Genomic DNA, 27,809 nt, shown 5'->3' with positions numbered 1-27,809 from the left:
CTGTGACAAAAGCAGTAACCCATTGACCTGTGCGGATCAAACACAGTTAAAAAAATAAATACAGGCACACTTTCTTTGCAAGAGGCATATTAACCCTCTGTGCTACATTAAATAAGTCAAGCTGCCAATGGACAAAACTCATCTCTCTCCAGCAGGAACATTAATCACTCACTGGTGTTATCTTGGTCTTGACACTTTTATTGTTGCTCGAAAACTTCTAATTATACTTGGAACATTTACAGTGCTTTTAAAACTGCTGCCTGCGGACCCCCTGGGAATGTGTCACGGACCCCTAGGGGTCCGCGGACCACAGTTTGGGAAACACTGCCATATGGTATAAACTTGTCAGCCTCACTTTTCCAGAGAGTGATGTATATGATCTTGAAGTGTGTCGTTGGTGTGCAATGTTATCAAGATTACATTAATTTTTTAACAAACCAGATTTGAGCATGATGCAAGAGTGCATTTGATATTAATCAAGTAAATGAAGGTAGGCCTTACTTTGAGAAGGGATAAATGAAGATTTGGGTCACACTAAGTGAATTATTTAGGATATCACATTTCTGGAACAGGCATTTCACCAACAAGAGAGTTAGTAGATGCCATTGGGGGATAATGGAACCATGCACTAAAGAAGAACTGGCCTCCTTTCTCGTTATAGTGGAATATTACAATAAGTTCATCAAGGGTTATTCAGAGGATAGTTGGGTAAAATGTAGACTTTTTGTGGAATTTAACTGTCAGAAGAGTTTAATGCCCAAAAGAAGATCTCAAATGTGCTCTTTAGTTTGCGAGTCATTTATCCCTGGTGATCAGATGGTGATTATAACCAATGCTAGCTCCAAGGGTATAGCGGCGGTTCTTTTGCAAAAGAGACATGGTGCTGAAGATCTGATTGCATGTACATTGCATTGAGAGGTTATGAGTTAACATACTCAGTTATTGCAAAAGACCTCTTGCAAGTTATTGGGCTTTAGGAAAATGTAGAAATCTTGTGTTTAGTTCTATCTTGAAGGTGAGATGTGACCACAACATTTTGAGATAGGTTTACTTGAAGCACGACGAGCTTGATTACCTCTCCTTAAGAATTAGTATATGGGTTATTGCTCTTGAGGAATTTGATTTAACAGTGAGTTCATACCAGGAGAAAAACATTTTCAGCAGATCGTTTGTCCTGTTTGACGACTACTTTTGAAAGTGGGGTTGACCAAGGTGTTTTTCTGGAAAATAAATTACACTTTCGTGTGATTCCCATGGGAGCTGAGACTTAGGATGACAGGAAATTGGAGATTTCCTGAGATCTTGTAATATGAAGAGCAGTGGAAGTTGTTCCTAAAGAAAGTTTGCAGAATTTGATAAGCCATGGTCCGTGGTCAAGGAAGAATTATCTTTTGAAATGGGATTTTATTAGGCGACACAAATCTAGTACATCCTGAAAGTTTGCAAAATAAAAACTAACATTTGCGCTTGAGAGTCACATGGGCATAGCTGAAACCAAGGAAAGATTATGCTTGAAATTCTGGTGGCCATGATATTGAGGTGGTGCCTCCACAGTAACAAGGCACCATGTACATATTCCTATGGTTTGTTGAGAGATTCCAAAGTTTCCTTGGGATGAAGTTGCTAAATATATTGCTGGGCCACTGCTTGGGGAACATCACACCCAATATCTTGTTGTACTGATGGATCTATGTTCTAGATGTATAGAGGTGACATGTGAACAGGATATTTCTTCTGCAAATGCAATCAGGTTTCTAAAAGAAGTATTTAAAAGAGAGGGACGTACCAACTCTATTTTGTCAGATAATGGTCCACAATTTTGTTCTAATTACATGGAGAACTATCTGAAGATTTGTGGTATTCAAAACAAAATGAGTTCAGTCTATCATCCCAAGACCAATGGGGCAATTGAAAGGATGAACAAAACATTGAAAGAAAGCATACTGTTGGCAATAGTGAATATTTCTGATTGGATAATGGTTTTACAGAAAAGTGTCACAGCTTGTCATATGTGACCTAAGCATCTACTGGAAAAACTTCTTTTGACCTCTTCAAAGGGGTATCTTCTTACACAATATTATGTCCCCGGGTGGATGGTTTGGGAAAAAGGAATAACGTTCAATGGGGTTGGGGATTGGAGGAAACGAGAGTTGTCAGTTGAGGACGAAAAATATTTTGATGACAGAAACTGTGTAAAGGTCAGCAAGGTACATGTAGGATATTGGGCGAAAGTGAGGTTGCCAGCTCAATGTCAGCAATGTTCAAAATACTCTAATGAATAGAAAGTTGCAAAACTGTTCAAAAATACTATCAAAACCAATGATGGTAGGATTTAGAATAAGAATAAATTATTTGTAATATACTCTCAATATGGTCAGTAGATATTGTGAAAATTATTGTGTATGCAACAGTACAGGTATCTTTAGGAGTCCTGATCATTCTGTCCTAAGCAGGAGAAGTGATAGAACGTTAACGCGTCAATCTTATTTGAAAGACTATGTAAGGAGTCTTTCCTGTTTTACTTGCACATTACCTAGCTGTTGTCAATTTAGGTTGTTAAGTTTATTATTATAAATTGAATCCACTCTGTGTTGGCAGGTATTTGTATTTCATGGTACTGTTGTTAAATGGAGAAGCATGAGATGTCTCATGCCTTTCTTCAATAGAAGTCTTGTAGGTCAGAGTTCTAGTACAGAACTCTCGGTCTCATTGTTTGTAGAATGTTAAAATTCAAAGTGAATCAGTTATCCTGATGGGTGGGTGTCTCAGGTATAAGACGTAATAAAGCTTTTATGACATATCTGAAATTTGTGGGAGTTTTACTGCATATGCCCTACTTCACAGTAACCCACTAACTTTGAAATACATTAGAAGTGTAGGTGGTGGACCCCTCTCTTGGCTTTCACTTTTCGTGCACTGAGGCTTCAAATTATGAGGTACTTTAGAGAATATAAAAAGTGTTTCATTGATCATGTGGTGCGAAACCACACTGATTTTATTCTAGGGGACCTTTTATGATATTACTGTAATGTTTGTCTTTCGTTTACAAAAACACTTGGTGGTTATTATCATTATATTGAAGCCTTTTGTATGATTATGACAGCACAATTTCATTGTTGTAAAAGGCACAATTTTGATTAGCTGCATCCATGCTACCATGGTCCTCTGAATAAAATGTCCTGTATATAATAATGGAACCCAGTAGTAAGAATTTGCTAATACAACATATGATTTACTTCCCGCCCTGACAAACACTTGAGGGTTATACAATCACAAGACAAAACACACGCTGGCTGGATAAGCAGTATACCATTCTGTAGATAATCTGAGGATTTATGTGGACATTTATAATTGGTGTTTTAGTGAACCTTTTGGTAACAGCAGGCTTGTGACTAATACATTGCCTTATAACTAATGGCAGATACTCCTGTGGTGTGTAGTTTTTCTATATACAACTGTAGCAAGGTCTGTCTAGTTCAGATCAGCAAATCCTTAAGGATTATAGAAAAAATGTTTTGTGTTCACCTCATTAGATCAAGACAATTTGGCCAAAAGGAGATTTTGGTCAGCTCAAGTCTCTGAATTACCAAATGATTCTTTGAGAGAATTATACATTCTGAGTTGTTTTGTGGAACGGCTGCTTTCATTAAGATCAGGCACTATGAACACTATGGAATATTTGATTCCTCAGAACTAAATTTCGCCTGAAGAAAGATGTGCTTGCAGTTGGTGTGAAGAGGCCGAGGGGGCGGGGCTGGGGTTGTAATAGAATCATTTCATAACATTACAATGGTCTGCTCCCATCTGTCATCATACAGCAAGTTTATCTCTCACTCGTAACGTAGGGTGGTCTGCATCCGGTGGGACTTGACATGAGTTACAAAGTTCTGAACAATCTCAAACCACATGGAGACTGCCTCAAACTTGTTAAATCCATTTAAATTGTCATCCAAGCATACAGCCATTCAATATAAATGATAACCAATAGAGGAGCTAGTCTACTAAAGTTGCAATGTTTACTGTAAAACTGTTAAACTTTCTTCGAACTGTTTGTATATGTTCCTGTGGTTTAATTTAAAACGAAGACATATTAAGTTAAAATTAATTAATCGGTTCCCCATCTATCAAGTGGTGTACCAGCTCTGAATGACTAGTTGGTCTAATGATCGCTGACCCTGCTATGACTTTTACACGGAGCCAGTGTGCCAAGTACTCAAACTCCCCTCTGACTTGAATGAGAAGCTCTTGTCAACAGCCCAGAGGAAGACTAGGACATGAGTCAGGAAACTTGGTTGTCCTCCCAAAAAGCCAATTCCAGACTTGAGGAATGGAGTAAAAAGTCTGTTGCTGCGTTGAAGTTAAACAGAAATATTAATACTTATGTGCATGCTTATGACCTGCCTGATTATGTTAAAAAACTGTGAGAACAAACTGCTGTGTACTCTGCCATGATGCTGTCTAGAAGAGGAGCTTTCCCAGCCCAGACTATTTATTTCACTGCCCAGTCTAAACCAAAGACCAACAATACAAAGGGCCGGTCTTGCCTTGAGAGAAAAATAACCTACATTGTTCCTGAGCTGCCAAGTGTGAGGGAAAGTGTTCAAGACACCTACAGAGGGAAACACCTCTGAAATGAGAGTTGCCAGAGATGTTCTCCTCCACCTTTTCACTGCCTCACTTTTGCATTGTCTTTCAAGCAGAGTGTTTCTCCTTGCATGCTTCTCCAGTGGTACAGTTGCCTCATGTTCTATTGTGAAGATTGAAGTGCTACATGGTCATCGATGCACTAAAATGCCAGTGGGAGTAGAAGGGACATCTCACACCCTTTGACTTTAATGACATCACAGGAACAGGCATCATATGACCCACTACCCTGAATCATTCAGAGTAGGTGCTTTCATATGACCTTGCCCCAGATGTTATAATGGTAATTAACACATGTCTCGTTTATATATCACCTATATTAGGGTGCTGATATTATCTTTAAAAGTGGATCTTTAAAAGATAGTGAATATTTGACCTGCATTGTAGCAAGTGATGGAGCCGGACCTTTTCCAGGACTGCTCATGGGAAAAACTTTGAAAAGGGGTCAACATTGTGCATTTTAAAACACAGTTTTCACATAGATTTTACAAAAAACAAAGGCTCTGAAAAAGCATTCGTAAATATTCAAGTCATTTCATGGTGTGTTAAGCCAATGACTGCTGACAGGCCACAGGACTTGCGCCCATATGCCATGGGTGACCCCTTATGCAAGGATATCCACTTAAGCCAGAAATATACAAATAATGTGCCAGTGCCAGAAATTTGCTAATAATGTTGTCCATGTACCATGAGTGACACTTTTGTTAGATACTACCTCTAACATGGATCACTGAAAGAATATCGAAGAACAGAACATGAGCTGCCAGAATATCGATGAGAAAATATTGAGTGACAGAATATCGAATTCTTATCTACAAACAGGTAAGTACAAAATATTGAATCCTAAATATCGTTGTAAATTATATAGTTTGCTTAATATCGACTTTTTTAAATGTCATAAAAGTAATATAAAATGTATTAAAGAATACATATAATTAAGTAAAGAATACTTAAAAATAATAAAAAAAGTTAAAATAATAAATATTAAATGTAATGTAAAAAGTAACTTAACATGCATTTTTATTTTTTATTATATATGGTAACTTAATAATATAATTACATATATATCGTGGAAGACCCGAAACGCGTCATGGCTATGGTGCGGGGGCGCTCTTGCACTAAATAAAATTTGCACCAGAAATTTCCTGGGTCCGCTGTCGTCCTTCTTCATGCTACAAGGCTGACTTCCTGAGTAATATATATATATATATATAAATAAACCTATGATATTAATATATATTTTTCTAATATGATAAGGTGAAAACATTAAAATTAATATTTTTCAAAAAAATCATATTTTACACTGCATTAAATATGTAACCAAAGAAGGGACAGTGGGCTTTTGTACAGGTCCAGCATAAGGGCCCAAGGACAGTAGCTTCAACAAGAAGATTATGCTGTTCCTATGGAGTGAGAGACAAGAACACAGGGAATTATAAACCAAACCAACCACTGAAGTTCAAAGTTGGGAATCCAGTGTATTGGATTGCAATCGGGCTGTTCCTCGTCGGGTCAGCAGTGCAATACCTGACGGGCTCCCTGTAGTTGGGGCACTTTATCGAAGAACTTTTTCCAACAGCAGTTTGGTGATGTGCGGGTGGGGGGCCTCGTGTCTGTAGATGTATGTAGATGTTGAAAGTGAATGTAAAATAGGGCTGGGAGTACCTACGAAAACAAATTTAATCAAGGGGTCTCCTACTTTAAGTAAAAACAAAACTATAAGGCGCAAGGCTGAGGTAATGTCTCAGGTTGTGGCGCTCTTATAATTAATCAGTCAACATGTTTCTCACCAAAAATGAACAGTCTTTAGGCGATTCGTCAGGACCAGAAGGGGGAAAAAACGATCTACAATTAAAACTTAAGGATTGGTGTTGTGGCCACACACTCACATCATGAGACTAAATAGTCGAACACCTGGTAGAACTGGAACTACCCAGAATAGTGTACTAACAAGGCGTCACAGTACCCGGCAGGTCTAAACACACGAGGGGTTCCTCATGTAGTTTGTGCTGCTCGCACAACGCTGTCGACCTACCCACTCCTACCGGGTCCAGGAGGAGGGGGTAATCCTCGAAACTAATGGATAAACTACGAGCACGTGGGTGCCCGGAGAAGATAATCAATGCCAAGAGGGCTCGCAACCAACAGAGGGATGCCCTCCTAGAGGACACCACACCAGACAGCACCATGACACGTTTGACCTGCATCAACACTTACAATGTGGCCTCTAATGAAGTAGCCAAGATACTTAACAAGAACTGGCATGTAATAAAAAGTGGCACCATGAAATGGGAACGCTCACTATTGGCATATAAAAAAGCGGGTAGCCTTTAAGACCGCCTAGTATCCACCAGACCACCTATACCCTCAACTCCAGCACCTAACACTGTACTTCATGCATGGGGGTTCCCCGGCATTAAAGGTCACTACCCCTGCGGTGACTGCAGTGTCTGACACCTTACAAAAGCAACTAAATATGGAATAGCCTGAATCCAACCTCAACCACAACACCATGCGTAAAATCGTCCTGCCTTACAAAAAGGCCAACCTGGACATCATATAATCACCCCAGTGTGAGCAACACTCCCTGTTGTAACTTCTAAACAGGCCACCCCAAAATGAAAAATGACATAACCACATTAGTGTCAAGAGCACCACTTGACCTAATAAAAGAAACATCTTTTTTTACACAACAGCAACAATCTAAGTGTATTTCTACACTATATTCGACCTTTCTTCTCTTTTGTGATATGTTCCAAATTAACACGAAACATTCTCAGATTTATTCAAGCCACAACTAATAGGCACACTTGAATTGAGAATAACAACACCTGCTGAATTTAGCAGTGCCTGTGAGTCTTTTATGAGTTAAAGTTTATTTTATTTTATTTTTTCTGCACACACAAGCACTCGACATTCCCACAGGGGTGTGTCTTTTCTCTATGTCTCCACTCCCACAGGGGCGTGTCTTTTCTCTATGCCTATTCTCTCCTGCAGACTCATCAGAAGACAGCCTAAACCAGCACATGGAACCCTTTGAACCAGTCACAGTGGTTCCCAACTAACCGAACTCGCTGTAGGAACCAGCAGAGTATTTAAACCACTGCCCAGCTCCACTCATTATACCACAGAGCTCCATGGCAGCTGAAGCAGGTACCGAGAAGGGTCCTAGATCTTGATGGAGTAAGTGGGAACATCCTAAGGGGGGTATGCTTTAACACTGCCTCTTCACCCCGCTGCTGGCATTCTCTCACAGCCAAGCATGCAGGTACATTTTAAATCGCTTTTGTTTACTCTTTTCATTTTTGTCACATAGACTGTGACTACAGGTCGGGCACCCACATAGAACTCATGAGGCACTTTTTCCGAAATATTGTCTGAGTATGATACTTTGCTTTTTTTGCGTTTCGTTTTTAAATTACACAATGCACCACGTTATTCGCATCTTGATTACCACTCGGTACCGCATAAATTACCAGGCGTCCATTATAACTAATTACGCCACACCCCGTCCTCACTGTGCCTTTGACCACATAAGAGCACGGACACTCCATATGTTAAATGTTTCTCTGCATGTTTGTCTGTTCCTTCCCCATAGGAAAGCGCCACTAGAGGAAATTCTCCTCTACCACATATCACACATCAGCGCGTGTGTCACATATATGGTCTTTTAATAACACATTTTTAGACCACTCACTTTGCACTACACATATGTCCTGAAGAAAGCCATACCACTAAGAGAGCATGGCTGAAACATGTTGACCGACTAGGATATTGGAGTTACTGTAAGATCTCCTTAAATATCCAACTCTTGTTTTTATTAACTGCCAAGGGCCCACTCATTAAAATAGTCATTTTTTATCCCAGGGACCCTTAGGGCAGCTTTTTTAACATTCACTCACTTCCTTTTGCTATACTCTCATGGCACAAAACCAGCTCCACTGTATCCAGGCGTCGTAGCACACCCAAGGTGCACTCTGTGCCTTATGTGGGGCCCGATGATGAAGCATGTCACCCACTAGGTTGGTGAGTGAGCGCCTTACTTGAAACATAATGTGTTTCCTTTCCAAAACGAACATACGCTAGGAGCACCCACTCCAGAGCTAGTTTTCTTTGATAAAACATAAAGAATACTATTCCCACTCCAGTGAGTGCAACAGGAGGGAAAGTGTTGGATAGCGGGTGGGAATAATGTACTATTCCCACACCACCAAGTGTAACAGTAGGGAAAGTGTTGGATAACGGGAGGGTAAAAATCACTATTCCCACTCCAGTGAGTGCAACAGTAGGTAAAGTGTTGGATAGCGGGAGGATAAAAATTACTATACCCACTCCAGTGAGTGCAACAGTAGGGAAACAGTTGGATAGAGGGTGGGTAAAAATTACTATTCCCACTCCAGTGAGTGCAACAGTAGAGAAAGTGTTGGATAGCAGGTGGGTAAAAATTACTATTCCCACTCCAGTGATTTTGATTTGATTGATAACAAAGTTTATTTAGACAATAGTCTATAAACCATACATAGAACAATGGATCACACATAGTGATAAAATATTTAAAACCATATTTCATTTTAGACACTTACAACACTTTTAAAACCATAAAACATAAAATTGGGATACTCTATAATTTTAAACTCTCCCACTCTCCTTTGTTGCCTCCATTACGTATTCTCTTGTCGCTTTCAGAAATTTCCCCAACGCAATTGTGATTTCCAAAAATGACATTTCTGTAAGGAGGTTAATGGCGTCAACACGAGAGGTCACCTCACATTTTAAAAAAATTGGACGTAAGAAAACGTTCCGAATTACTAACATCAATGTACAGTCAAACAGTATATGTAAAATATCATTTCTTACTCCTAGACCACATTTACAAGTTCCGTACGGATGGATCAGGGCCACTCTTATTTTTCTTTCTATCTTCCATGGATTTAGGCCCACCCGAACCTTCAGGATTTCATGTCTTAGCCATCTACTGGGCAGTAAATCCAGGTATGGGAACCGGGCCTCCTTTTCCCATTCATTCTTTACCCAATTCACCGATTTTTTTAGCCTCAGGTAGTCCATGTCTTGTGATCTGGAGTATTCAAGCCCTTGGTCTCTAAGCATTTTTTTAGTACAGACTATATTCAACAGTGGTGGGGAAAGGCTCAGGGGCATATTATCAAGGGGGTTTATCTCCGCTTTTTTGGCTTTAAAAGCCAAGAAAGCGGAGATAAAATGATCTCCCTATTACCAAGCTGTCGCTAACACCAGTTAGTGACAGCTAATAGGAGATAGCGACCATCTTGGGCCCCGCTTTGCATGTCAGTGATATTTATCACTAATGACATGCAAAGTGGGCGTGCCAAGATGTTAGCGACTGGAAACAGTCGCTAACGTCGCTATCTCCTATTACCAACTTTTGGAGATATTCGCGCTAAGCGCGAATATCTCCAAAAGCTAACACCTGCCCTGAGCAGTTCTTCACCATGTTATCCAATGGGAGGTGGATAACATGGCTAAGAGCATTTGCTCGATAATGCATGAATATCGCGGACTTTTCAGCGATATTCATGCATTGCGGCCGTTTTTTATCGCATTTGCGATAAACCTTGCTAATAGCAAGGTTTATCTGCGATAAAAATCGCCGATGTGCGGCGATAATTTTTGTCTCTAAACAAGTTAGAGACAAAAATTATCGCTAGTTGTTGGTAATATGCCCCTCAATTTCAAGTGCGCAGCTACCGTCTGGAGGGTTTTCTTCACGTCTCGTGCCCAGTGTAAGCTGCTCACTCGAATTTCCTCTCTACACCAAATTGAAACCTTCTCATCACCACCAATCTCCTGTTGGTTCCAAAATCTTATTAAAGACATTTGAGACTTTACATCCCATGATATCAATCCTACCTCCATTCTAATAGCTTGAATCATGGAGCTATTTGGTAGGGACAGCAACATTTTCAGAATTTTTCCTTCTTCCCGGTCCCATCTTCTTTTACCACTCAGGTAAAGCACCTCTGCTCCATAAAGCACTTGTGGGGGGATCATAACTTCAAAAGCCTTTAAAAGCGGTCTGTGTGACATATCACCGTAATCTTTGTTAAATTTCCACTTTAATGAGCTATTAAACCAAAGGCCTAAGTATTTATATTACCTACTACGTCTAATTTATCCTGTCCTAAAAAACAATTAAAATTGTTTACCCTCTTTCCAAAACATAGGATCTTTGTTTTCTCCATATTCACAGTTAAGAGCTTTTTCTCACAGTACTTTTTGAACACATTTAGTTTCCTTTGGAGGCCCATCTCTGTTTGATCCAAGATCACAAGGTCATCAGCGTATAAGAGACATGACACTTTATTGCTATACATTCGTGGGCTCGCACTTTTTTCAACTTCCAAGGCCGCTGGGAGGTCTGCCAAGAAGATTGAAAAAAGCAAGGGTGCCAAAATGCACCCTTGTCTCAAACCGTTCTTTACTGGAATTTTATGTGGTAATGAGCCCTTTATGTCTCTAATGGCCTGGGCCCAATTGCCCCTATGTAATTCTTTTAAGATGTTCAATATACCCTGTGACATTCCATAGTTTTCTAATACTTCCCAAAGGCTATTTCGGTCCACTGTGTCAAATGCCGCCCGGAAATCGACGAAACAGCAAAATAATTTGCCGTTTTGTTCCATCGATTTCCTGGCCAATGCCCACAGTGCAAAACAATGGTCTATCGTAGAGTGGCCTTCTTTGAAGCCACCTTGTTCGACCGGAATGATAGATATGTGTTCCACCCAAGCTTTTAGCTTACTAAGGATTATTTTAGAGAAATTTTTTTCTCCTATATCCAATAGGTTGATTAGCCTATAATTCTTCCAGTGAGTGCTACAGTAGGTAAAGTGTTGGATAGTGGGAGGGTAAAAATTACTATTCCCACTCCAGCGAATGCAACAGTAGGGAAAGTGTTGGATAGCGGGTGGGAATAATTTAATATTCCCACTCCACGAATTGTAACAGTAGGGAAAGTGTTGGATAGCGTAGGGGGATAATTTAGTATACCCACTCCTGCAATATAATTAACATTAATTAACAAGTTATTTTTTTCCCCAAAATTAATTTACCTCCCACCATTTTCCTCTATAAACATCACCTAAAATATTGTAAAATATTAATAAATTAACATAATTAATTAACAATTAATTAATTAACTAAAACAATTAACAATAACATTAATAACCATCAAATCTAAATTAATTCATACAACTAACCCAATAAAATTACTTTTAATACATATGATATATAAAATAACGTGCATTAAAACAAAATTACTTCCTACCCTACTCCCCTATCAACCCTCAACCCACTCCTAAAAAAGTACACAATTAACATATTTACAAATTAATTATTATTAATTAATATCTAATGCATTACTAAGTAATAAAAAATAACACAATTAACATATTTACCAATTGATTAATAATTATTATTAGTCAATTTATAATTAATTAATAATCCATGAATTAACTTTATTAACAATCTAAATTATTAAATACAAAATTATTATTCAATAAAATAATTAATTAACTAATTACAATTAAATTACTTCTCTCCCTATTCCCCTATAAACCCACACCCGCTACAGAATTAAATTACGCAAAAACGAATTAACAAATAATTAATTAATTCTAAATAACTGATAAAAAATATATTATAATTAAATTACTTCCCACTCTATTCCCCTATAAACCCACAACCCGCTAAGGAATGAAATTACACAAAAATTAATTAACATAAAATTAATTACTTAAAAAAAAGTCAAACATACATTACACTAATAATACATACTTTTAACACATATACTAACACTTAATACACTAAAAAACAATATTTTTAACAACTATATCATGACTGTTGATATTACTTACTTCGATATTATGACAAACGATATTTCTTACCTGCATTTCGATATTCTGCACCACTATATTTTTGACAGTCGATATTATGTCCCTCAATATTTTAAACTCGATATTTTGCCATATCGATATTTAAAATTCGATATTTTGACTGTTCAACCTCTAATATATCAGGGCAGCATTTTGTCACAATACGCTACAAAAATTAACTCTAATGTGCTATCAACATTTAGCCCGGGGTGCCCCCATGGCAGTAAATTCTTCAAGTATGCCAGTGCCAGCTTTTTTCCACGGTTGCCCATATGCAAAGAATTACCTCTAAAGCGTCATTTTACCGTGGTTGCCCGTTATGCTGAAAAAATACCTCCAGAATGCAAGTGCCAGTATTTGTGACAGAGGTGCCTTTCATGCTAAGAATTGACATCAGTATACCACTGCCAGCATTTTTGTCATGGGTGCCTCTATAAATCAAGAATCATCTTCAGTATGCCAGGGTCAACAGCATACTCACAAGCACAACACTACATACTTCGCCATGCTCACTTACATTCAGTCAATCATACGCACTCACTCTTTCATTCTTATCCACTTGCGCTTATTCAATTCTACTTACTCTCATGCATTCACACATATCCCTTCACTTGCCGGCACTCACTCATTCTTACTCTGACTCGATCATACTTTCTCATGCACTCACACTTACTTTTACTCCCACTTCCTCATTTGCAAACACTCACTTATTCTCACTCTCTCTGATTCTTTCATTCCCATTCCTTCACAGTTTTCTTTCTCACATTCACTCTTATTCACTCATTCTCACCTACACTCACTCTCACCCACTCACTCACACCCACTCACTCACACCCTCTCGCCCTCCCTCATACTCATTCTTATTCATTCTCACTCACCTACTCTCTTACTTGCAGTCACTCTTACTCCCACTCATTCTGACTCACTCTGAATTCACTTACTGACACCCAGTCCCGCTCATTACTTATCACTGACACTGACTCATTTTCAATCACACACTCAAATGCTGAGACATAGAGACCCACAAGTTTGCATATATGCACATTGCCTCTCTCGCATAAACACACTCTCAACAGCAAGTATGCACACAGCATATATTTAAAATAATCGTTTACTTGTTTGAGCTGCCAGTGAAGGTCTCCATTTTTTGTTACGCTAATAGTGAATAATAGATTATGACTAGATTATTATTCACAATTAGTATAATAAATAAAAGGCAGAAAAAGGAGGGCAGAGCCAATGCATATAAGGGAGAGCTGCCCCTGTGTTCTTAGTACTAATTTGCTACCTCTGGGGCTCAAGGTCGGAAAGGCAGTGCCAGGGGTTGCAATTACAAACCAGGAGTCACAGCGGTGACCCCTGGCAATCTCGAAATGACATCCAGACACACTCCTCTTTCTCCAAGCTCTGACTTGTGGAGAGCGCCCGGTGCTCAAGAACAGCAGCTGCTTCTTTCCTAAGTGATCGAAGACACACTTGTGCCAAGAGTGATCTTATGATACAGCGTTGGAGCCTGCCATCAGCTAAGACAACTCTGAGCATATGGCAGAGAGCTGTGCAGCTGCTTTATGAGACCCAACCATCCTGGCACACGCATCAGCGGGAATTGGTTCGGGAGCTCCAGAGCAATAGGGGTGACCAGGCGCAACATGTGTCATTTAGTAAATTTTACGTTTGGTGTTCCAAGGCACCTTGCTTCTGGCCTTACTAATAGAGCCAAACGGAGCAAAAAGTTTGTCCCTTTAGTGCTTGTACTTGAAGAGAGCCAGTGGCGTAGCAAGGTCAGGTGGTACCCGGTGCGGAAAATTTCTTGTCACCCCCGGCTTGACAAAATGGCAAAAATATTTGTTTAAAACACATATTTTTGCAATTTTGTCACCGCCCTCAGTGATGCCACCCACGGCGGCCCGCACCCACCGCACAACCCTTCCTACGCCACTGAAGAGAGCAAGGCAGAATGGTACAAGGCTTGCTCAGGAAGAGGTAGTTGCCTGAGATTCAGAACCCAATGGAGATAATAAAACTCAGTAGGACTCAATGCAGTCAGTGCTTTTACATTAAAAGTTACACTACGTTCTATCCATAGCTATATATTACAGAAGAAAATATACAGATGCACATACGGAAACATTAAGCAATTGTAAACATGGATTTCACAGTAAACAGACCTCCCCCTCTGAGCTTTAGCAAAGGATCTTCCAAAATGACCTCTCCGTCTCCATACAAGTTCTGACAAAAAGTTTTCACATTACACTGAACTCTACCTATTGGCTACTATGGGGGAAGAGGAGGGGCTGCACACTCAAAACAACGGTGCATATAGGCTTTGTTGAATTGTTTTTACTATTCTACTATACCTTTCTCAAAGGTCTCTTAAGAGTATGTCAGAGGCAGCCAGATCCACTTCCAACCTTTGTTGTGTTTGCTTAAATTGTTATTTTTTTTTTTACATAAACTGAAGCTCGGCGTCACAAGTTTTGTCCATGGTCCTCTCCATGCCTCCCACCTGTACTCAGTATACACACCCACACAAATACAGCTCATATTGGAGGACTGTACAGTAGCGGTCAGAGGCAGGAAGCTTAGGAGGCGCATGACATACTGGGGAAAGCAGACCACATGCTCACCAAAGCATTGTCTGCCTAACCTAGGCTTTGCAAAGTCTCATGTTGTTTCCAAGTATTGGTGTGCAATATTCTTGTAATTTGCTTTCTCATAATTGCACAAAATTAGGGAAAATTATGCAAAATAAAACGTAACTACATGAAATGCAAATCTGTCATGAACCTCTATATTTCAGAGGGGTGAACCCCCGAAACCGGTCCCAGGATGCTTGTTTCCGGTCCAGGGAGGACCTGGCCTGACAATGCGGGCTGAACTGTTCCCATGAAGATCAGGGTCAAGACTGATTTGCATATGGCTGGGTTTAAACTGGAATTACATGGTGGGCAAAAAAACGATGGATTTAGGCCTAGATTTCAATACTTGTGGTGAATGTTTAAATACGTCATTTTTTGACATAGACATATTTTTGCGCTAAAAGAACCCACGAAGAGCACAATCGCGATGATCAACAGCCACTCGCATTGTAGTTGCTTGCATTGCTCCCACTCTCTGTATTACAATATTGCCATGATCTGCATCGTAACTATGCAACGTGCAGGAATTTTGTTTAACAAGGGCAACACAAAATTATGCTAGTATAATTTAAATTTCTAATCGACATACTCCTATTCAGCAGCCTCTACCCTAACAAACTAAGAGCCAAACCTAGAATACACAGTTATTCCCAAGTCCCACAGATGATTTGCAAAGAGAATACAACTTTTAAAAGGCAACCCTAATTAGTAGCTGAATACGGATAAGACTTTCCAATGGCGTCACAGTTTTATAAAACCCTATCTATGAAACTGAAGCTCTTGGCTGAGATTTTTCAGCATGCCACACTTTCAGGGTCTTAGCTCAAACTCTGTAGAATGTAGCCTACCTTTCCCAGTTGAGTGCCACCCACAAAGCTACAGGCAATAAGGCAGGGCTCAAAGGCTCCAATAAAGTAGGGCTGTATGTTATATATGGCCACAACTGCGGCACAAGTGCTTTGATAGGATTTACTCAAATTGGCCTCTCCTTGTAAACTTTACTCACACTTCAAGGCAGGAAAATGGACAGACTAAGCTCAAGGTCTTGTTGGCGGCTCCCTTGAGTACATTGGTGAAAAGAGACAGACGGACCTCACCACAGAGTTATTTTACAAAATTAGGGGCTTATTAGGATAGCGGATTTTCCGCATCCTCTGGGCCGGCGGAAGCCACCGCCGGCCCGGAGTATGGGGAAAAACCGCAGCGGACCCACCAAAGACCCACTGCCACATTAGGATGGCTGGTGGGTCCTGGTTTCCGTCCGCTGCTTTTCCGCCGCGGTTGGCTTACAACCGCGGCAGAAAAGCTCTAATATGGTGACGGTGTCTCTCAGACACCGTCAGCCAGATTAGGATGGGATGTGAAACATGCTTTTCCGCGGCGGCTTTTCCGCCGTGGAAAAGCATGTGTAACTTCACTGTGGGGGCCCGTTGCGGGCCCCCTAGGTGAAGGAGGGTGGGGGGTGCACATGGGGGGTACCTATGGTACCCCCCTGCATTTGTATGCGGAAAGCGGCAGGCACCGCGCGGTGCCTGCCTCTTTCTGCATACAAATGCAACACCTGCATTTTTGACATTGCTGCGGGTGCAGCTTGAAGCCGCACCTGCCGCAATGTTAGTAATAGAGGATGTGACCGCCAGGATGGCGGTCACATCCTAATCGCACAGGAGGGAACGCCGCAGCCCATGCAGACGTTCCCTCCTCCTCAGTGATCGCGGACGGACGAAAGTCCGTCCGCGATCATAATCGGCCCCTATGTTTGTACCTGGTCCACATGCCATGTTGATCTTCGCTTTTTTCTTTGAGGACAGTTGTGGTCTCCTAAACAGTGCTGTTCTTCAGAAGAACACTTTCACCACCCCTCTTCACAGCAATTAGGCCTTTTCTCTCATGGCAGATCCATGCAGCAGTTCCAGCAGGATTTGGTACCCAAGTCCCAAGCACCTCTTCTAGTGACCATGCATCCAGCATGATTACCCTGCAATGCAGTCTTTCCTCAGTGGATGTAGTCCAGCAATCCCCTAGTGTCTCAGGGTATCTTACAGCTCTCCTTGCAGTGGTCTTGTCTCATGTTTTTGTCCCAACTTGAAAACTAAACTAGCACTCAAGGATCCTGGATCTTGTACACAGTTGTTTCCTCAGTTATGACACTATGTAACTCCTATACCTGAGAATCCATGGCACTCTGAGTAGGCCATGTGTTGAGTACTTATTCTCCCAGTGACCAATCAGGTCTTTGCGATGATCAACCTTAAAGGAGCTCCTCCAGTCAGATCCTGCAGACATGGATGTGATTTCAGGAGTCCTGCGCTATGGCTGGTTTCAGGCAGCTCCTTATTCTTTCTCTATTAGACCCATGCTGGTCCAGACAAAGACTTTTCCTCACAAATGCTGCAGGTAGACGGGTTGGATCTGGGAGTGTCCTGACAGGGAACAAAAGGTTTCACCTTCAAGACAGCACCTGGATGCCCTCACAGGTGACAGGAAGTGCTCTACAAATCTACTGATTGATTAAGACAAAAATAGGGCTCTTCCACCCAGTAGCCATTGAAATCCTGGGTAAGTAGGAGGAAGATCCACCAGCTCCCTCCGAAGTGAGACAAAGGGAAATATAAGTCACCCCTCCTACCAGTTAGTAGATCCCAGCTACTTTAAAACTACGGATGAAGGTTAAGGAAAGCGTCTGACCTGCCTGGGACCTAATTAAGGTACCTGGGCAGGCCATCTCAAGCCTTCTAATTTATAAAGGACTCCACAAAATGGAATCACAAGCTGGAATCCTGTGAGCAACCAGAAAAGCAACCACACAAACTCTCCACATTCACCCTACCTCACACATACAAAAGTGTATGCACACCCTCAACCCATGTGCCACCGGGATGGGGTGAAGGACATGATTGGGGAGAGTAACAAATGTTTTAAAAGGGGAGGCCAGTAAGCATTTCTCCTCTGAAAGCGGCAGGCACAAATGGCATGTTCTTTTCACTGGAAGTTAATGCTGTCACCACTAGTCTCTTTCAGCCAGCAGCTGTCAGTGTCAGAGGAGAGTAGCGAGGCAAGGGCGAGGGGGGGGGGAGATGACAACGAAAAAAAGGGAGAAAAATAAGAAGTTGCCTACCACCTGCAGCCCACCGCATTGCCGGCCTGCTGCTCCACTTATATCTCCACTGCAGGCCCAGCCTCCGAGCCTTCCTGCCTCCCCAGACCTGAAGCTGCTCTCATACCTGAGATCAGTTCCAGGATTGACCAGAGCGCCAATGATTTGCAGTCCCAGGGAGACAGGGCACCTAGGCTTGCTTTCTCCAACTCAGCAATGCAGCTCGGTTTGAAGACAACTTCAGTGCGCAAGACGGTTTAGCGGGACTGAGTCGGCCGATCAAACCGTCATGTGCACTGATAACAGTCACTACCTGTTAGTACCTGTCATCCCCTGGCCCGCCCCCAAGACTCAAGGAAACAAAATAAAATGATAATAAAACTGGGGTTTTTATATTTTTTTATTTTTTTATTTTTTTAGGCTGCTGGAAGGGGGCAACACTCCTCCGCATAGCAAAGGAGCCGCTGCTTTTTCATTATGGCCAATGAGTCCACTTGAGTCCCTTTCCAAAGGAGGATTCTCTTTGTATGCTCCGTCTGACCTCAAAGCCATACTCAGGGTGTTTCAGTCCTTTTACTTGGTCTTCCTTCAGTGAGCGCATCTGATTGCCATGTTCACTGATGTAATAATCAAAACCTGCCGAAACAACTCATGACTTTGCCAGGAGGTGAACATGGGGGTTGGCACACTCTTCAGAACAAAACAGAGGACATTTCTATCACAACCTATTATCATTATTGCGAGAATTGTGGAATTTGATGCATTGATCTGGAGGCTGGAATCTATGATTCCAGCTTCCATCTCACATCCAGTTCAAGTGATTATGAGTTTTCCCCCCAAAATGGGGTATAACTGCTTGGACCTGGTAATACTTGCTCTGTTTCCAGACAGTTTCCCCAATTCTAGGGGCTGGGTTCAAGGTCAGGGATGGAGAGCAGGCTTTTCCCTGTCCAGGTAAGCATTATCTGCCCCTCGTATTGCTGCAGAGGTCTGGCAGGGGCCAGGCTGTGATTCTGTTCACAGCCCCTGACCCTGCATCAGTACAGTATGGCCAGGTACGGCCGGGACCCCGTCCACCTTAACAATACTAAGACAGTCACACGTTCACCTCAAGGAGATTTTTGGATTAGGGAGTCGTTAAACCCCCGGCCGTATTTATTAACATCAAAATGGAAACAAAATGTATATACATTATTTACACAACACGCAGAAAACAATTGCAGTACGTTGATACCAGTGATAGGTACAGATGTCAGATTGCTAACCTTAACATATCTCTAATATAAAGATATTCCTATCTGAATCTAAACATATCACAATCATAATCATAATAGCATTTACTTTTCTGCTTATCTCTATTTGAGCCTACGGCAAGGTCAATAACTGGCGTCAGATTCTTATCAAATTATGCCCGCCATCCAAACGGAGTGCGCATGCGCAGAGGGCCTGTTCACCGTGAGGGTACTTCTCCCTCTGGTCACCCCCGTATGCCCTGTAGATTATCTCCATAAGGGGCCCTTGCAGTTATGCGCCGTTTACATGCGCCATTGTGCACGTGCGGGGTGGCCAACCAGTTTACTGGAAAGCGAACTCCCACTCCCCCACACCCATCCAGCCAGCTGGCTATAACTGCCCCTGGAGTTCTATGAGAGACCACTTGTCCCTCCCCCTTGGGCAACCCCATTCAAGAATGGTGCAGCCCTCTAAGGACCTTAAATTTACTGCTCACCAATCATGACCTTACCACCACAGGCCTGCATAGTTGCACGACAATGTGGCTTCCCCCAAAACTCACTAAAAAGGTCATGCTCTGTCCCTAAAGCCTCCTAACCAAGCCAGCAGATTCTCCTTGAAGATTTCATTACCTAGTCTTGACAGATGGACGCCGTCTTTTAAGAAGCACGGCTCCCCCCTGATGCACCCGTGGGCAATCGTTTGCAATTGTGGAGCCCTGAAAAGTCTCCCCATCTTATCATTAATCCTCCTTACTGAATGTTTCAATGCCCTCACAGACTCTCCCCCATGCAACTGGAATCTCGGCGCCATCTGTGAACAAACTATGGTGCACCATGGGCATGTGCGAGCTAACCAAACCACTTCAGTGAGTAGAGTGTCCACCAGCCCTCTTCTACCCAGATCTACCAGATCGTTCCCTCACAGGTGTAGGATAATAATACTGGGACGAGCCCTTCTCCTGTCTAGCAAATCTAAAACACCTGAATTGACTAAAGCGGAGACCCCTCTGCCCATAAAATGACATCCTAAAACCAGCTTGCCTAGCTCTGGAATCATAATTGCCTGAAAGTAAAAAGTTATTCAAGTGCCTCACGTAAGAATGACTAATGACCCACACTACATGTTGTCCTTTCTTTGGGGGTGCCCCAGTCCTTGCCCGATCCCTGTTGATGCTGCACTGCCGCTAGTTTCCCCCCTTTGTGACAGGTTTGATAAACTGAAAATTAAGCAGAGAAGAAAAAACAAACATCCGATCAAGGTCCATGTTTTACTCATAACATATGCAGCCGCACATAACGCTTATAACAATTGGAGGACCATATGCCAATCCTTTGCACATCACTTCTGGGGAAACCCCTTGCTGCTGCCTCGGTGGCAGCTCCTATCCTGAATGAATGTGTTCCAAAAGAACTGGGATCTAGACCTGCCTTCTGTACTGCCATATCCATGGCTCTTTTAAATTGAAACCTCGTGAGTGGGGTACCATCAGCATGAAATAGCAATGGCCCCTCCTTGTCCATGAGCCTTCTCTTCAGAAATACCTCTAGGTTTGTAATAGGGCAGCACGGATTACCAAGTGCCCAGTGCAGCACCACACCATCCATGCGGGCCTCCTGATCGGTTTTGGACCTCTAATAGATATCAACAAGGAATCCCCTTGGATCCTAACACGGTTAAACTGCAGATCACCCTGTTAATCATGTTTGTTTTTTGACACCAGCTCCCCAATTCTAAATGCCCCATAAAATGCCAATAAAAAGGCGGCGCTGAACAACAAAGCCTCCTCTTTGGTGTTGCAAATGTGGTGGAGACGCCCAGTAAAGATACCAGGAGATCCACCCCTATCGGCTGCCTTGTATCTGGTTCAGACCCTTTTAGGCGCTGCCATCCTTCAAAGCTTTCCAGATCGTGAAGCTATTGGTCAGATCCCTCCTACCTTTTGCTTGTGCGAAGAAAGAGATTGCTGTCACATGTCGCCTAGCTGCTGCTGCTGAGCGCCCTTCCTCCTGCAATGCCCCCAGGTAAGCAAGGGCCGACCCCGTGTCGTGCCACTTTTCTGCCCACTCCCTTTCCAAAAAGGTACAGTATGCCCAAAACGCCCCTTCATACGCCTTCCTGGTCCTGTGTGCTAGGCTAGCTGCCATGAGGTCCGGTAGTCGGGGGCACCAATCTGCAAAAGTAGTTCTGGGAAAGGTGTGGGGTTCTCTGCTGCCATCAGGAGGTGTGCCCTGAAACCCTGCATGTGAAAGCGAGAGAGTGCGTCAGCAGCATGAGTCAGAACCCCCGGTACATACTCAGCTCTAAATTGCATATTCAATCTCATGCATAGCAAAACTATTTCTTTCAACAAGCGCATGATCATCTTGCACCGTGCTGCTTGCTGATTGATGCATTCCACAACTATCATGTTATCTGACCAGAAAACCACAGATTGATTACGCAATTGTTATGGCCACACTGTCAGTGCCACCCAGATGGGAAACAGCTCAGAAAAACCAATGTTATCTCTCAAGCTGCTCTGCACCCACCATGTCGGCCACCGCTGTGCCACCCACTCAGTACCGAGTATGGCACCAAATCCCTCACTACCCGCAGCGTCAGTCATCAAACCCAACTCAGCGGAAGTGGTGAGCGGACCGGGCCACACACCATGCCATTGAAGTCCTGTAGGAATGCCATCCAAATCCGTATATCCTGCCTAACCTCAGCAGACAATCTGGTGTGGTGATGTTTCTCCTTGAGACCTGACATGGCTTGTGAGATGGATCGCAAAAATGGTTGTGCCATAGGGATCACCTGCAAAGCAAAGTTCAACTGCCCCACTGTCTGCTGCAGCTTATGTAAGGTAACCTTTTCTTTAGCCAAGCATTGCTTTAACTCTGACCTGAATTTCATGATCTTTTCTTGGGGCAACCTGAACCAACCCTGGATGGAGTCTAACTTTATCCCCAGGAACTCAATGGTTGTGGATGGCAAGATTGTCTTCACTGGTGCCAAAGGGACCCCAAAAGTCTGCATGAGCGTGCAGAATTTACGCAGCGCCCAACCACACTTCTGGGAGCCCGGTGACCCCAAGAGAAGAAAGTCATCGAGGTAGTGTAAAACATACTGGTGCCCCGTCACCTGTCTAAAAACTCATTCCAAAAATGAACTGACATTTTTAAAGTAGGCACAGGAGAACGAGCACCCCATGGGCATACACATATCCATGTAAAATTTTCCTTGGAACTGGAAGCCCAGCAAATGGAATTCTAAAGGATGGACTGGCAACAAGCAGAAAGCTGATTCGATGTCTGATTTTGCCAGCTGTGCCCCAGGGCCCAAACCCCTGAGCATCTCAACTGCCTGATCAAAGGATGAATACTTGACGCTGCACAATTTCTCACTGATAGCATCGCACAAGGATTTTCTCCTAGGCGCAGATAAATTATGGATCAACCTGAACTCTTCAGCCTCTTTTTTAGGGTCAACCCAAGAGGGGAACAGACAAAATTTGTTACTGGGATGCAGTCAAATGGCCCCGCCACTCTGCCTAAGCGCAGCTCTTTTTCTACTTTAGTTGCCGCCACACTTGGATTGGCCCTTACTGAAAGCTGGTTCTTGCATTCAGGTGTCCCTGCACAATCTTGCGTAGGAATCCAAAAGCCATACCTGAAACCATCTAGCAACAACCTAGTGGCTGAAGGACAGGACATCTATTTAGCCATGGTATCAATGCAGTTATTCTAATGGGTGAAATATCCTCATTCCTGCTTCCTTCTCCCTCTATCTTTTGATACACCTGGACTCGGGGTGTGATGTGTTAGCACAGAGGGAGCATGCATATTTGACCTTACACGTGCTTGCGGGCCTAGTGCATGTGACCTATTGAAGCCCCAACACGTCCCCTTCCCTCCCCATTGCTGGAACTAGCGGGGGATGTGGCCAAAAAGACTGAAAGGACTGGCCCTTGGTCATGTCTTGTAACACACCACCAAATTGGTCTAACCATGAGATCATGTCAATTTGATCCCACGAGAGGGCAGGGTCAGAAGCCTTTGCTCTCCTGACATTTTTGTCATACACCTTCCACCCTACCCCACCATATTTATTGTGCGCATCCCTGATCCTGCTCTGGTAGCATGCCATTTCTGCCTGCACATTTGGGAAGCGTTCTGCCATTGACTGCCATGTAAACTGAGAAACCTCTAACCCAGTTTATCACAGTCTCCTCAATCCTATACTTTTGTAACTCGCTTGCCCATTCCCTAGGGAGCATCCAATCATTCTTTTTCTTAGCCTCCTCTCCTTCATGTTCATCAAGCAACAAAAAGAACATACTGACATAACTTCCTTTCCAAATGTTTTCCTTTACTTCTTGCGTGACATGTCTTGCCAGATGTTCCCTAGCAGTGCAAGCTTCCCCCACACCGAACACTGGCAAAGTCATCTGCTTACCTGATACAGCTGCCCCGCTGAATCTGTGGGCTTCTCTTTCGTTAAATCCCCAAATGGGACGTGTGCCAGCAGTTCCTTGCTGTTCTCAACCAGGATTGTACCACCCATTGGAGTGACAGGAGTTGGTGTACCCAGGCCTTCACCTGGAGTATCCAGTGGTGCTCCATTGAACTGTGGCACTATCTGCTTAGCTTTAGCGATTAAGTCCTCCCCACTGACAGATGTCCCAGCTGCTGGAGACCAGTTTGCCACCTTCCCTAACCAAGGGAGTACGGCCGCTAAATTGGATACTAAATCCTGAGGCACTGGGGCTCCACCCGTAGGGGCCACTGGTGCCTGTGGGCTACCACCCCTGGGGGTCCCACCCATAGGGGCAACTGGGGCTTGCAGACTACAACTCATGAACTCATGCCCCCCCCAGGGGCAACGGGGCCCTGCTGACTACAACCTGTGGGGGACCCACCTGTAGGGGGTACCGGGGTCTGTGGGCTGCCACCCAATGGTGCCGGCTGCCCATCTGCCCCTGCTGGAGGAACAGCCTCATCCGGATTAGTTCTCTCAGATGGACCTGGCTTGGGATGGGGTTCTGGCACAGGGGTTACAAATGTAATAGGCTAATTTGACCCCCATTTCTTGGTTCTACCCTTTTTAGGAAGGGGAGGGAACGCTGCCTTGGGGACCACATGGGTACGTCTGGGTCTCTCTTCTACCCCCTCCTGCCTATCCACCTTTTCTCTGAGGTCTGCAAAAGCCTATCACATCTCATCAACCTTCTTCCATCTATCCTCCGTATCAACCATTTTTTGCATCATAGCTTGCATCAAATTCTCCATGCGAGAACGCTTTTCACCCCGCTTCGCTTTACTGGCCATTATCCTTAACAAGAACAGCAACAGTTGCTACTAGAATGCGCTAGTGACTACACCAAATTAACACAATGCCCTTTACCAACTGAAAAGGAACCCTTGGAAGGTCTACACTAGCACACCCCACCGCAAAGCACAGCCTGGGACACTGCCCGGGCCCTTTACCTTATAATGCTGGAGGTACACAACCGGCCATAAGCATCCACGCAACCAGAGCCACACCACACTAGCTAATCCAGTGGGTCAGGTGAGTATTCTCAAACCCGAGTGGCTCCCGGAAGCCCTGGAATGCAGGCCTGTCCGTTTCCCCTTCAAGGTCCTCCAACATACTGCTGATCCACGAAGGATGTGTGCCAACACCAGACTACTGCCCAATTGATGATCCACGCAGTGCCTTTTGTTGCCTCGAATACAAAAACAAATCAAGTGAAGCCTCTAATCGAGGCTAGGGAACTGCTGTACTGCCCAACACAAGGCTGCCAGCCACATGTACTTTCTAAGCCTACACAGCACATCAGACACACTATACCAAAACAGCCTCTTCAACGAGCTTGCCCCCACCCAGGAATGACCCTGCCCCACTTGCGCTACTGCCGTGCACTTCACCGCTCCCTAAACACTGTTTAGCAGGAGATTAATGCAAACTTTTGCCTGTCCCCGCTCACGCTGCAGTGCGCTTTCTATTGCTAATACCTTTATGGCATAAGCCTCCTTTTACTAGCCCCCAAGTCGCGCTCACCACGCGTAATCCTTCGTGCCAAAGCAAACAAAGCGTCCGTGCAGCTGTCGACCCGACGCTCACCGCCACACATCCTCAGCAACGCCTGACTCCTCGAGCTGCCGCTCCGCTGCCAAAAAATCAGTCGAGGCGATTTATACCCAGGATGTTGGCCGCTCGACTACGGTCCTCCGCTCTGCCAAAACAAAGAAAACGGGTGAAAAAGCCTCCCAGCGAGGCTGCAAACTCCTACTCGCTGCTGCCGACAAATCCTCTGAGACAGCACAGCTAGAGACTTGGAAAACAAAAAGAAGAACTTAAAGTACAGCCTCCTAGCGAGGCTGGTGTGCCGTGTGGCAGGCTGTGGGAGCGATGAGCAAAGAGGCATGCTCCATCGCTCCCCAGCCTTTTATTTAACCCTTTAGAGACCAGGCCAGGCTGGTTCTACCGGCCTAACGTTAGTGCGAAGCGTGACCCGGAAGTGATTACAATCACTTCTGGGGCACGCCCCGGACCCACCGACCAATTAGTGGTGAGGCGTGCCTGTTGTGTCACTATTGCACGTGACAAGCCCGGCTCTGTGTGGTCATCGGGGGCCGGCACGACCGCCATACCTTTGGTGTGTCTGATGCCGGCCCCGCCTTTCTAACAGGTCCAGAGTTTCACCTGGATTTCAGTTCAGTAACTGGTAACTTTATTCTGTATGCTGTGGAACACCTTGCATTGCCTGGGTCACTCATTTTGTGGCTTTGGCTGCTCTTTCTAAATGATGTATGCTCTTGGTCAAGGTTAACTCATTCCCATGTGATGTGTGCTGTGCACCACTTGGCAAGAAAAACAACAGAACTGCCAATACTGATACTTAAATCAAAATCCTTCAAACAGCGCATGAATTCCAGTATTTTATGTTTTGCCCAAGGTCCACAAGAATGAGACATGTCCATCAGGAAGAACGATAGTCTCCGGTTGTAATTCTCTGATTGAACCCATTTCAAAATACGTAGACCATTTCTTAAAACCTTTCATGGATGAAGTTCCATCTTACCTCCAGGACACCACAGACTTCATCAACAAACTGGACAACGTCAATTTCGAAGCCAACCAGAACATCATGGTGACCCTAGATGTTACATCATTATATACTCAAATTTCACAGGACAAAGGCCTGGCAGTTTTAACTTCCTTTATGGAAAAAATAACAAGGCCAGTAAGGGTACCCGCAGACTTTATAATCGAGTTGGCCTCATTTGCTATCAAAAAGAATTATTTTACCTTTGGAATTGACTTCTTTTTCCAGACAAAAGGGGTAGCCATGGGATGCCCCTTTGCTCCAGAATTAGCGGTGCACTTCATGGCCATGTATGAAGAGAGGTTTGTCTACAATAACAACCCTTTCCAGCAATTCATAGCTAATTGGATGCGCTTCATCTACGACATCTTCATGGTATGGACAGGAGATGTCGACCAATTACTTCAATTCTATGAATGGCTCAATCAAAGAACACCAGATATCAAATTCAGTTTAAATCATTCATTTCATTGAATGACTTTTTTAGATGTGGAAGTTTATCCAGCTGAAGGTGGCCTTGTAACAGCTCTGTATAAAAAAGCCTACGGATAGAAACAAGTCCCTACACTTCTCAAGTAACCATCCGAGAATTCTGAAAGAAAATTTGCCTTATGGGCTATTTTTAAGAATTCGTCGTAATTGTTTTTACAAAGACAAATATACTTTACATGCTAATAATCTACTGAATAGGCTCCTTGTTCGAGGCTACCCTAAAAAACTGGTAAAATCAGCCATGAAAAGAGTGTGGTGAATGCCCAGAGAAACGTTGCTAAATGAAAAAGAAAAAGAGCCCATGCAATGGCAGCTCATTGTCACAACATTCCGTACACATTCTAAAGAAAGTAATCAACTAGAACTGGCTTCTTGTCCAGAACCTTGACCAATCTTATGCATTCAAAAAAGAAAAAAGCATCTCCAACCATGTGGTTAGAGCAGCAATCAAAAAACCACCAAAACTATCACTAAGGGAACTTATGGGCCTGCAACCAGTGAGGGGACACCACAGATGTGGGGCATGTGTATGTTGTGAACAGACAATTGAAGGAACCCTGTTTTCACATAATGGCATCCATTGGAAACATGAGACTTTTACGAATTGTAAGTCAAAGATTGTAGTCTATGGAATATTATGTCCATGCTCGATGTTGTACATCGGAAAAACAAATCAAGAGGTTCGGCAGAGAATTTCA

Source organism: Lissotriton helveticus, chromosome 5_1, assembly GCF_964261635.1.
Source record: "Lissotriton helveticus chromosome 5_1, aLisHel1.1, whole genome shotgun sequence".
NCBI lineage: Eukaryota > Metazoa > Chordata > Amphibia > Caudata > Salamandridae > Lissotriton > Lissotriton helveticus.
This window is presented reverse-complemented; position numbering follows the sequence as displayed.